The following is a 9,469-nucleotide window of genomic DNA, read 5'->3' as shown; positions in this document are numbered from 1 at the left end:
CATATGAGCAGTTGATGGTTTGGTCTGCAATTGGTCCCTGGCCTTGTTCTGACTGATGATGTAGATCTCTTCCATCATCTCTTTCCATAGATGTAGTTGATTTGATTCCTGTGTATTCCATCTGGTAAGGTCCACATGTATAGTCGCTGTTTACGTTGGTGAAAAAAGGTGTTTGCAATGAAGAAGTCGTTGGTCTTGCAAAATTCTATCATGCGATCTCCACATCATTTCTATAACTTAGGCCGTATTTTTCAACTACCAATCCTTCTTCTTTGTTTCCAACTTTTGCATTCCAATCACTAGTAATTATCAATACATCCTGATTGCAGAAGTTGGTAAAAATCTTCAGTTTCTTCATCTTTGGCCTTAGTAGTTGGTGCGTAAATTTGAATAATAGTCGTATTAACTGGTCTTCCTTGTAGGCGTATGAATATTACTCTATCACTGGCAGCATTGTACTTCAGGATAGATCTTGAAATGTTCTTTTTGACACCATTCCTCTTCAATTTGTCATTCCCAGCATAGTAGACCATATGATTGTCCAATTCAAAATGGCCAATACCAGTCCATTTCAGCTTACTAATGCCTAGGATATTGATGTCTGTGTGTTCCATTTTTGATGATTTCCAGTTTTCTAGATTTATGCTTCCTACATTCCACCTTCCAATTATTAATGGATGTTTGTAGCTGTTTCTTTTCATTTTGAGTCATGCCACATCAGCAAATGAAGGTCCTGAAAGCTTGACTTCATTCATGTCATTAAAGTCTACTCTACTTTGAGGAGACAGCTCTTCCACAGTCGTTATTTTAAGTGCCTTCCAACCCGAGGGGGTCATCTTCTGGCACTATATCAGACAATGTTCCACTGCTATTTTTACGGTTTTCACTGGCTGATTCTTTTCAGAAGTAGACCGTTGGGTCCTTCTTCCTACTCTATCTTCGTCTGGAAGCTCAGCTGAAGCCTGTCTCGCATGGGTGACCCTACTGATATTTGAATACTGATGACACAGCTTCCTTCATCACAGCAATATGCAAGCCCCTACAGTACGACAAACTGTCACATGTGTGGGGGTCTGTTTCGTTGGTATTTCTTTTTTTATTGTGCTTTAGGTGAAAGTTTACAGAGCAAAGTCGTTTCTCGTTAAACAATTAATATGCAAATTGTTTTGTAGCCCTGGTTGCCAACCCCCCAATGTGTCAACACTCTCCCCTTTCCAACCTCAGGTTCCCCATTTCTAGTCGTCCAGTTTTCTGTCTCTTCTGGCCTTCTCATCTTTGCTTTTGGACTGGCTTGCCCATTTAGTTTTGTATACATGGTTGAACTGTGCATGCTATTATTTGTTTTATAGGCCCGTCTAATCTTTCTTTAGCTGGAGGGTGAACTTCAAGAGTGAGTTCAGTACTGAGTTAAAACGGTGTCCAGGGGCCACACTCTTGGAGTTTCTCAAGTCTCTCTCAGACCAGTAAATCTGGTCTGTTTTTGTGAGTTTGAATTTTATTCTACATTTTTCTCTACCTCTGACTGGAGCCTCTATGTGATTCCTGTCTGAGCAGTTGGTGGTGATAGACCGGCACCATCTAGTTGTGCTGAAGTCAGTCTGGTGGAGGCTATGGTAGCTGTGGCCCATTAATCCTTTGGACTAATCTTTCCCTTGTTTCTTTGGTTTTCTTCATTCTCCTTTGCTCTAGATATATCTTAGAAGGCTGCTCACAAGATTTTAAGACCCCAGACACTACTCACCAAGGTAGGATGTAGAACATTTTCTTTATAAACTATGTTATGCCAATTGAGCTGGGTGTTCCCTGAGACCATGGTCCCCACAGCCCTCAGCCCATTAATTCGGTCCCTCCGGGAGTTTGGATCTGTCTATGAAGCTTCATGACTTTGCCTTGGTCATGTTGTGCTGACTTCCCCAGTATTGTGTACTGTCTTACCCTTCATCAAATTTACCACTTATCTGTTGGCTGGTGAGTGCTTTTCCCTCCCCACCCCTTCCGTCCCTTATAACCATCAAAGATTATTTCTTTTTGTGTGTAAACCCTTTCATGAGTTTTTATAATAGTGGTCTCATACAGTTTTTGTCCTTTTGTGATTGACTTGTTTCACTCAGCATAATGCCCTCTAGGTTCATCTATGTTGTGAGATGTTTTCAAAGATTCATCATTGTTCTTTATCCTTGCGTAGTATTCCATTGTATGTATGTACCATATTTTGTTTAGCCACTCATCTGTTGATGGGCACTTAGATTGTTTCTGTCTTTTTGCTGTTGTGAATAATGCTGCAATGAACATGGGTGTGTATATGTCTACTCCTGTGACGGCTCTTATTTCTCTAGGATATATTCCTGGGAATGGGATTGCTGAATCATATGGTATTTCTATTTCTAGCTTTTTAAGGAAGTGTCATATTGTTTTCCATTTTTATATTCCCACCAGCAGTGTATAAGTGTTCCAATCTTCCCCCAGATCTTCAACATTCGTTATTTTCTGTTCTTTTTTTTATTCATGCCAGTAATGTTGGAGTGAGATGGTATCTCCTTGTGGTTTTGATCTGCATTTCTCTAATGGCTAGTGATCACCAGCATTTCCTCATGTGTCTGTTAGCTGCTGGAATGTCTTCTTTGATGAAGTGTCTACTCATATCCTTTGCCAATTTTTAATTGGATTGTCTTTTTTCTTGTAGAGGTGTTGGATTTTCCTATAGATTTTAGAGATTAGACCTTTGTTGGATATGTTATAAACAAAAATTTTTCCAGTCTGTGGGTTCTCTTTTTGCTCTTTTGGTAAAGTCTTTTTTTTTTACACTTTTAAAAATTTTTTAATTGTACTTTAGATGAAGGTTTATAGAACAAACTAGCTTCTCATTAAAGTTAGTACACATATTGTTTTATGACATTGTTTAACAGCCCCACGATACGTCAACATTCTTGATCATGGGTTCTCTATTACCAGCTTTCCTGTCCCCTCCTGCTTCTAGTCCTTGCCTCTGAGTTGGTGTGCCCCTTTACTCTTGTTTTGTTTCATGGACCTGTCTAATCTTTGGCTGAAGGGTGAACCTCAGGAGTGACTTCATTACTGAGCTATGAGGGTGGCTGGGAGCTATGCTCTTGGGGGTTTCTCCAGTCTCTGTCAGACCAGTCAATCTGGTCTTTTTTTTTTGTGAGTTAGAATTTTGTTCTACATTTTTCTCCAGCTCCATCCAGGACTCTATATTGTGATCCGTATCAGAGCAGTCATTGGTGGTAACCAGGCATCATCTAGTTGTGCTGGACTCCATCTGGTGGAGGCTGTGGTAGTTGTGGTCCATTAGTCCTTTGGACTAGTCTTTCCCTTGTGTCTTTGGTTTTCTTCATTCTCTCTTGCTCCAGACAGGGTGGGACTAGCAGATGTATCTTAGATGTCCACTCTCAAGCTTTTAACACCCCAGATGCTACTCACCAAAGTAGAATGTAAAACATTTTCTTTATAAACTATGGTATGCCAATTGAGCAAGGTGCTCCCCGAGGCCATGGTCCCCACAGCCCTCAGCCAAGTAATTTGGTCCCTCAGGGAGTTTGGACGTGTCTATAGTGCTTCCATGCCTTGCCTTGGACAAGTTGTGCTGGCTTCCCCAGTATTGTGTACTGTCTTACCCCTTTGTAAAGTCTTTTGATGAGTATAAGTGTTTGATTTTTAGAAGATACCAGTTATCTAGCTTATCTTCTGGTGTTTGTGTGTTGTTAGTTATGGTTTGTATCCTGTTTATGCCATATGTTAGGGTCCCTAGTATTGACTCTATTTTTTTCTTCCAAGATCGTTACAGTTTTTGGTTTTACATTTAGGTCTTTGATCCATTTTGAATTAGTTTTTGTGTATGGTGTGAGGTATGGGTCCTGTTTCAATTTTTTGCAGATGGACATCCAGTTTTGCCAGCACCATTTGTTCAAAAGACCGCCTTTTCACCATTTAATGGACTTTGGGCCTTCATCAAAGATCAGGCAACTGTAGGTGGATGGATTTACATCTGGGTTCTTGATTCTATTTCATTGGTCAATGTGTCTGTTGTTGTACTGGTATCAGGCTGTTTTGACTCCCATAGCTGTATAGTATGTTCTGAGTTCAGGTATTACAAGGCTTCCTACTTTGTTCTTCTTCAATAATGCTTTGCTTATCCAGGGCTTCTTTCCTTTCCATATAATCATTAGTTTTTCCATCTCTAAAGAATGCTGTTGGTATTTGGATTGAGATTGCATTGTATTTGTAGATTGCTTGAGGTAGAATCGACATTTTCACAGTGTTAAGTCTACCTATCCATGAGAATGGTATGTTTTTCCATTTATGTAGGTCTCTTTTGGTTTCTTGCAGGAGTGTTTTGTAATTTTCTTTGTACAGGTCTTTTACGTTCCTGGTTAGATTTATTCCTAAATATTTTATTTTTTTTAGGGGCTATGATAAATGGTATTGCTTTTTTAAATAATTTTTATTGTGCTTTAAGTGAAAGTTTACAAATCAAGTCAGTCTCTCACACAAAAACCCATATACACCTTGCTACATATTCCCAATTACTCTCCCCCTAATGAGACAGCCCGTTCTCTCCCTCCACTCTCTCCTTTTGTGTCCATTTCGCCAGCTTCTAACCCCCTCCACCCTCTCATCTCCCCTCCAGGCAGGAGATGCCAACATAGTCTCAAGTGTCCACCTGATCCAAGAAGCTCGCTCCTCACCAGCATCCCTCTCCAACCCATTGTCCAGTCCAATCCATGTCTGAAGAGCTGGCTTCGGGAATGGTTCCTGTCCTGGGCCAACAGAAGTTCTGGGGGCCATGACCACCAGGGTCCTTCCAGTCTCAGACCATTAAGTCTGGTCTTATGAGAATTTGGGGTCTGCATCCAACTGCTCTCCTGCTTCATCAGGGGTTCTCTGTTGTGTTCCCTGTCAGGGCAGTCATCAGTTGTAGCCGGGCACCATCTAGTTCTTCTGGTCTCTGGATGATGTAGTGTCTGGTTCATGTGGCCATTTCTGTCTCTTGGGCTTGTAATTGCCTTGTGAGCTTGGTGTTCTTCACTCTCCTTTGATCCAGGTGGGTTGAGACCAACTGATGCATCTGAGATGGCTGCTTGCTAGCGTTTAAGACCCCAGATGCCACTCTTCAAAGTGGGATGCAGAATGTTTTCTTAATAGATTTTATTATGCCAATTGACTTAGATGTCCCCTGAAACCATGGTGCCCAGACCTCTGCCCCTGCTATGCTGGCCTTCAAAGCATTCAGGTTATTCAGGAAACTTCTTTGCTTTTGGTTTAGTCCAATTGTGCTGACCTCCCCTGTATTGTGTGCTGTCTTTTCCTTCACCCAAAGTACTTCTTACCTACTATCTAATTAGTGAATGCCCCCTCTCACCCTCCCTCTCTCCCCGCTCTCGTAACCACGAAAGAATGTTTTCTTCTCAGTTTAAACTATTTCTCAAGTTCTTATAATAGTGGTCTTACACAATATTTGTCCTTTTGCAACTGACTAATTTCACTCAGCATAATGACTTCCAGGTTCCTCCATGTTATGAAATGTTTCACAGATTCATCACTGTTCTTTATCAATGCGTAGTATTCCATTGTGTGAATATACCATAATTTATTTATCCATTCATCCGTTGATGGGCACCTTGGTTGCTTCCATGGTTTTGCTATTGTAAACAGTGCTGCAATGAACATGGGTGTGTATGTATCTGTTCATGTAAAGGCTCTTATTTCTCTAGGATATATTCCAAGGAGTGGGATTGCTGGATCGTATGATAGTTCTATTTCTAGCTTTTTAAGGAAGTGCCAAATTGATTTTCAAAGTGGTTGTACAATTTTACATTTCCACCAGCAGTGTATAAGTGTTGCAATCTCTCCACAGCCTCTCCAACATTTATTAGTGTTCTTTGGATTAATGCCAGATTTTTTTTTTTTTTGGAGTGAGATGAAATCTCATTGTAGTTTTGATCTGCATTTCTCTAATGGCTAATAATCGTGAACATTTCCTCATATATCTGTTAGCTACCTGAATGTCTTCTTTAGTGAAGTGTCTATTCATATCTTTTGTCCATTTTTTAACTGGGTTATTTGTCTTTTTGCAGTATCATGTAGATTTTAGAGATCAGGCGCTGATCAGAAATGTCATAGCTAAAAACTTTTTCCCAGTCTGTAGGTAGCCTTTTTACTCTTTGGGTGAAGTCTTTGGATAAGCATAGGTGTTTGATTTTTAGGAGCTCCTAGTTATCTAGTTTTTCTTGTATATTTTTTATAATGTTTTGTATACTGTTTATGCCATGTATTAGGGCTCCTAACGTTGTCCCTATTTTTTTTTCCATGATCTTTATTGTTTCAGATTTTATATTTAGGTCTTTGATCCATTTTGAGTTAGTTTTTGTGCATGGAGTGAGATACGGGTCTTGTTTCATTTTTCTGCAGATGGATATCCAGTTATGCCAGCACCATTTGTTAAAAAGACTATCTTTTCCCCATTTAACTGTTTTGGGGCCTTGGTCAAATATCAACTGCTCATATGTGGATGGATTTATGCCTGGATTCTCAATTCTGTTCCATTGGTCCATGTATCTGTTGTTGTACCGTACCAGTACCAGGCTGTTTTGACTACTGTGGCAGTAAAATAGGTTCTAAAATCATTTCCTGATTTCTTTTTTGTAGTTCTCTTTATTAGCATATAGGAAGCCAACTGATTTATGTATGTTTATGTTGTATCCTATCACTCTGCTGAATCTTTCTATTAGTTCCAGTAGTTTTCTTGTGGAGTCTTTAGGGTTCTCTGTGTATAGTTTCATATCACCTGTGAATAAGAATGGTATTGTTTTTTCCTTACCAGTTTGGATGCTCTTTCTTTCTTTTTCTTGCCTTCTTGCTCTAGCTATGACCTACAGCACAGTGCTGAATAGGAGTAGTGATAGAAGGCATCCTTGTCTTGCTCCTGTTCTCAGAGGGAATGTTTTCAGCCTCTGTACATTGAGAATGATGTTGGCTGTTGGTTTTGTAGAGATTCTCTTTATTATGCTGAGGAGGTATTTGTTTTCCTAACCTTTTACTTTCCACTTTTTTTTTTTCTGTATCCTTACGTCTTAAATGTGTCCGTTTTGAACAACATATAGCAGATTTTTAAAAACCCAGTCTTACAATCTTTGCTTTTAATTCTATCATTTATTTCATTTAATATAATAAACAATATGTATGAGTTTAACATAATATTAATATAATAAATAATATGTATGGGATCAACCTTCTTATTTTCTGCTTTCTATTGTCCCACCACCTATTTTGTATCTCTTTTTCTTTCTTTTCTTGAGTCTTATCTCCCATTTCTCCCACTTATGCTATTCCTTGGTAGTTACTCTAGAGGTTACAACATGCGTCCTTAACAAATCATGACCTGGTGCTAGTAACCACCTTGCTACCCTCATCGCAGATAATGTGAGAACCATGGAACACTCCATTTACCACTGCCACCATCCACCCTGTCCCAACTTATATGTTCTCATTGCCTTTTTTTTTTTTTTCAAGAGATGTCCTTCTTTATTAATCCCACATAATGGATGACCGTAATGTGGCACTCAGATTCCTCCCACCCCTACCCCACCCCACCCCACCCAGGATAAATCATCATTCTTCCACCTGTCTGGAATGTTGCTGCCTGACAGCCCTCAAATGAGTCACTCTCAAGGAATTTCTCTCAGCTGAAGAGTCACAAGGTCCACCCACTCCCTGAGGGCAACCATATCCAATGACAGATGTAAAATCTCAGTCCCCTTGCCCAGATTCAGTCACTCTGAAGGCCCATTCCAGCTCCAGAGTGCCCTGTAGAATCAGCTGAGGCCTTTGATGTGAGCATTGAAGCTAAACCTCTCTGGTCCCGTCCTCCTGCCCTTGCTCTCCAAGGGTGTTGGTTCCAAGAGCACTCCCCAGGAAGCTACCTTTTTTTTTTTTTTTGCTGAGTTTTTATAGTTTTATTTAGCACAAATAAAACTTGCAAACGAGTTGTCTATTCATTGTCTTTGCAGCACAGCCTGGCATTGGGATTGGTGACTCTGATGACCAGCTGGGCTGCTCTTTCCACCATGGCTTTGGAGTTCTCAGGGGAAATGTAAGCAACCTCAGCACAGTAAGATTTGTTTTGCATCAGCAGCGCTTCCACGCTTTGACATTGTGGACCAGAACTTGTGGAAGCCACTGAATGGTATGTGCTTTATGTCCTTGTTCTTATAACCAATATTGGGCATCAAGATTTGACTCTTGAATCTTCTCTGCACCCTGTTGTCAATGCCTTTGAGTTTGCGCCAGTAACGCTTAATTTTGACTTATCAGTCTGATTAGTGTGGATGAACTTCTTGGCCTTCTTTCTGATGATCTTGGGCTTCGTGAGGGGTCTGAGGGCAGCCGTGATGCCAGTAGAAGATGGCCACCACCTCTGTAAGTAGCGCTGAGGAAGAGAGCTTCTTCTTTTTTGTAATAACACAACACTTTTATTTATTATGTAGATTCAAATAACATATCCTGACATACTATTAGTGAAAGGTCTTTACAGCATTGTTCTTTTTTTAATTACACACACTACTTTTCCTCGATATGTATCCTTGATCCTTTTTTTTATAATTTATTTTTTGTAGTTGAAAATATACATGGAAAACATACACCAATTCAATAATTGCTACATGCACAATTCAGTGACATTGATCACATTCTTCGAGTTGTGTAACCATTCTCATCCTTCTTTTCTGAGTTGTTCCCCCATTAAGATAAACTGGCTGCCCCCTAAGGTTCCTATCTAATCTTTTGAGTTGTTGTTGTCAATTTGGTCCCATATAGACAGCTCTTAATAGCACATAATGCTCAAGGCCAACATTCTTTACTAGTTAAACTAAACTATTGTTTGGTTTCAAGATGACTTCAGGGGATATTTTTGTCTCTCTCTCTCTTTTTTTTTCTTTTTATGGGCCTGTCTAATCTTTGGCTGAAAGGCGAACCTCAGGAGTGACTTCATTACTGAGCTATAAGGGCGTCCGGGAGCTATGCTCTTGGGGGTTTCTCCAGTCTCTGTCAGACCAGTCAATCTGGTCTTTTTTATTTTGTGAGTTAGAATTTTGTTCTACATTTTTCTCCAGCTCTGTCTGGGACTCTATATTGTGATCCGTGTCAGAGCAGTCAGTGGTGGTAACCAGGCATCATCTAGTTGTGCTGGACTCCATCTGGTGGAGGCTGTGGTAGTTGTGGTCCATTAGTCCTTTGGACTAGTCTTTCCCTTGTGTCTTTGGTTTTCTTCATTCTCTCTTGCTCCAGACAGGGTGGGACTAGCAGATGTATCTTAGATGTCCACTCTCAAGCTTTTAACACCCCAGATGCTACTCACCAAAGTAAATGTAGAACATTTTCTTTATAAACTATGTTATGCCAGTTGAGCTAAGTGTTCCCCAAGGCCACAGTCCCCACAGCCCTCAGCCAAATAATT

General features: G+C 40.2%; 1 pseudogene; it reads right to left on the bottom strand.

Moving 5' to 3' along the window:
- Window positions 1-7,726: 7,726 nt before the first annotated feature.
- On the bottom strand, window positions 7,727-8,494 carry LOC126084775 (60S ribosomal protein L32-like; annotated as a pseudogene).
- Between the last annotated feature and the right edge of the window lie 975 nt (window positions 8,495-9,469).

This window comes from Elephas maximus, chromosome 10 (assembly GCF_024166365.1).
Source record: "Elephas maximus indicus isolate mEleMax1 chromosome 10, mEleMax1 primary haplotype, whole genome shotgun sequence".
Classification (NCBI taxonomy): domain Eukaryota; kingdom Metazoa; phylum Chordata; class Mammalia; order Proboscidea; family Elephantidae; genus Elephas; species Elephas maximus.
This window is presented reverse-complemented; position numbering and strand designations above follow the sequence as displayed.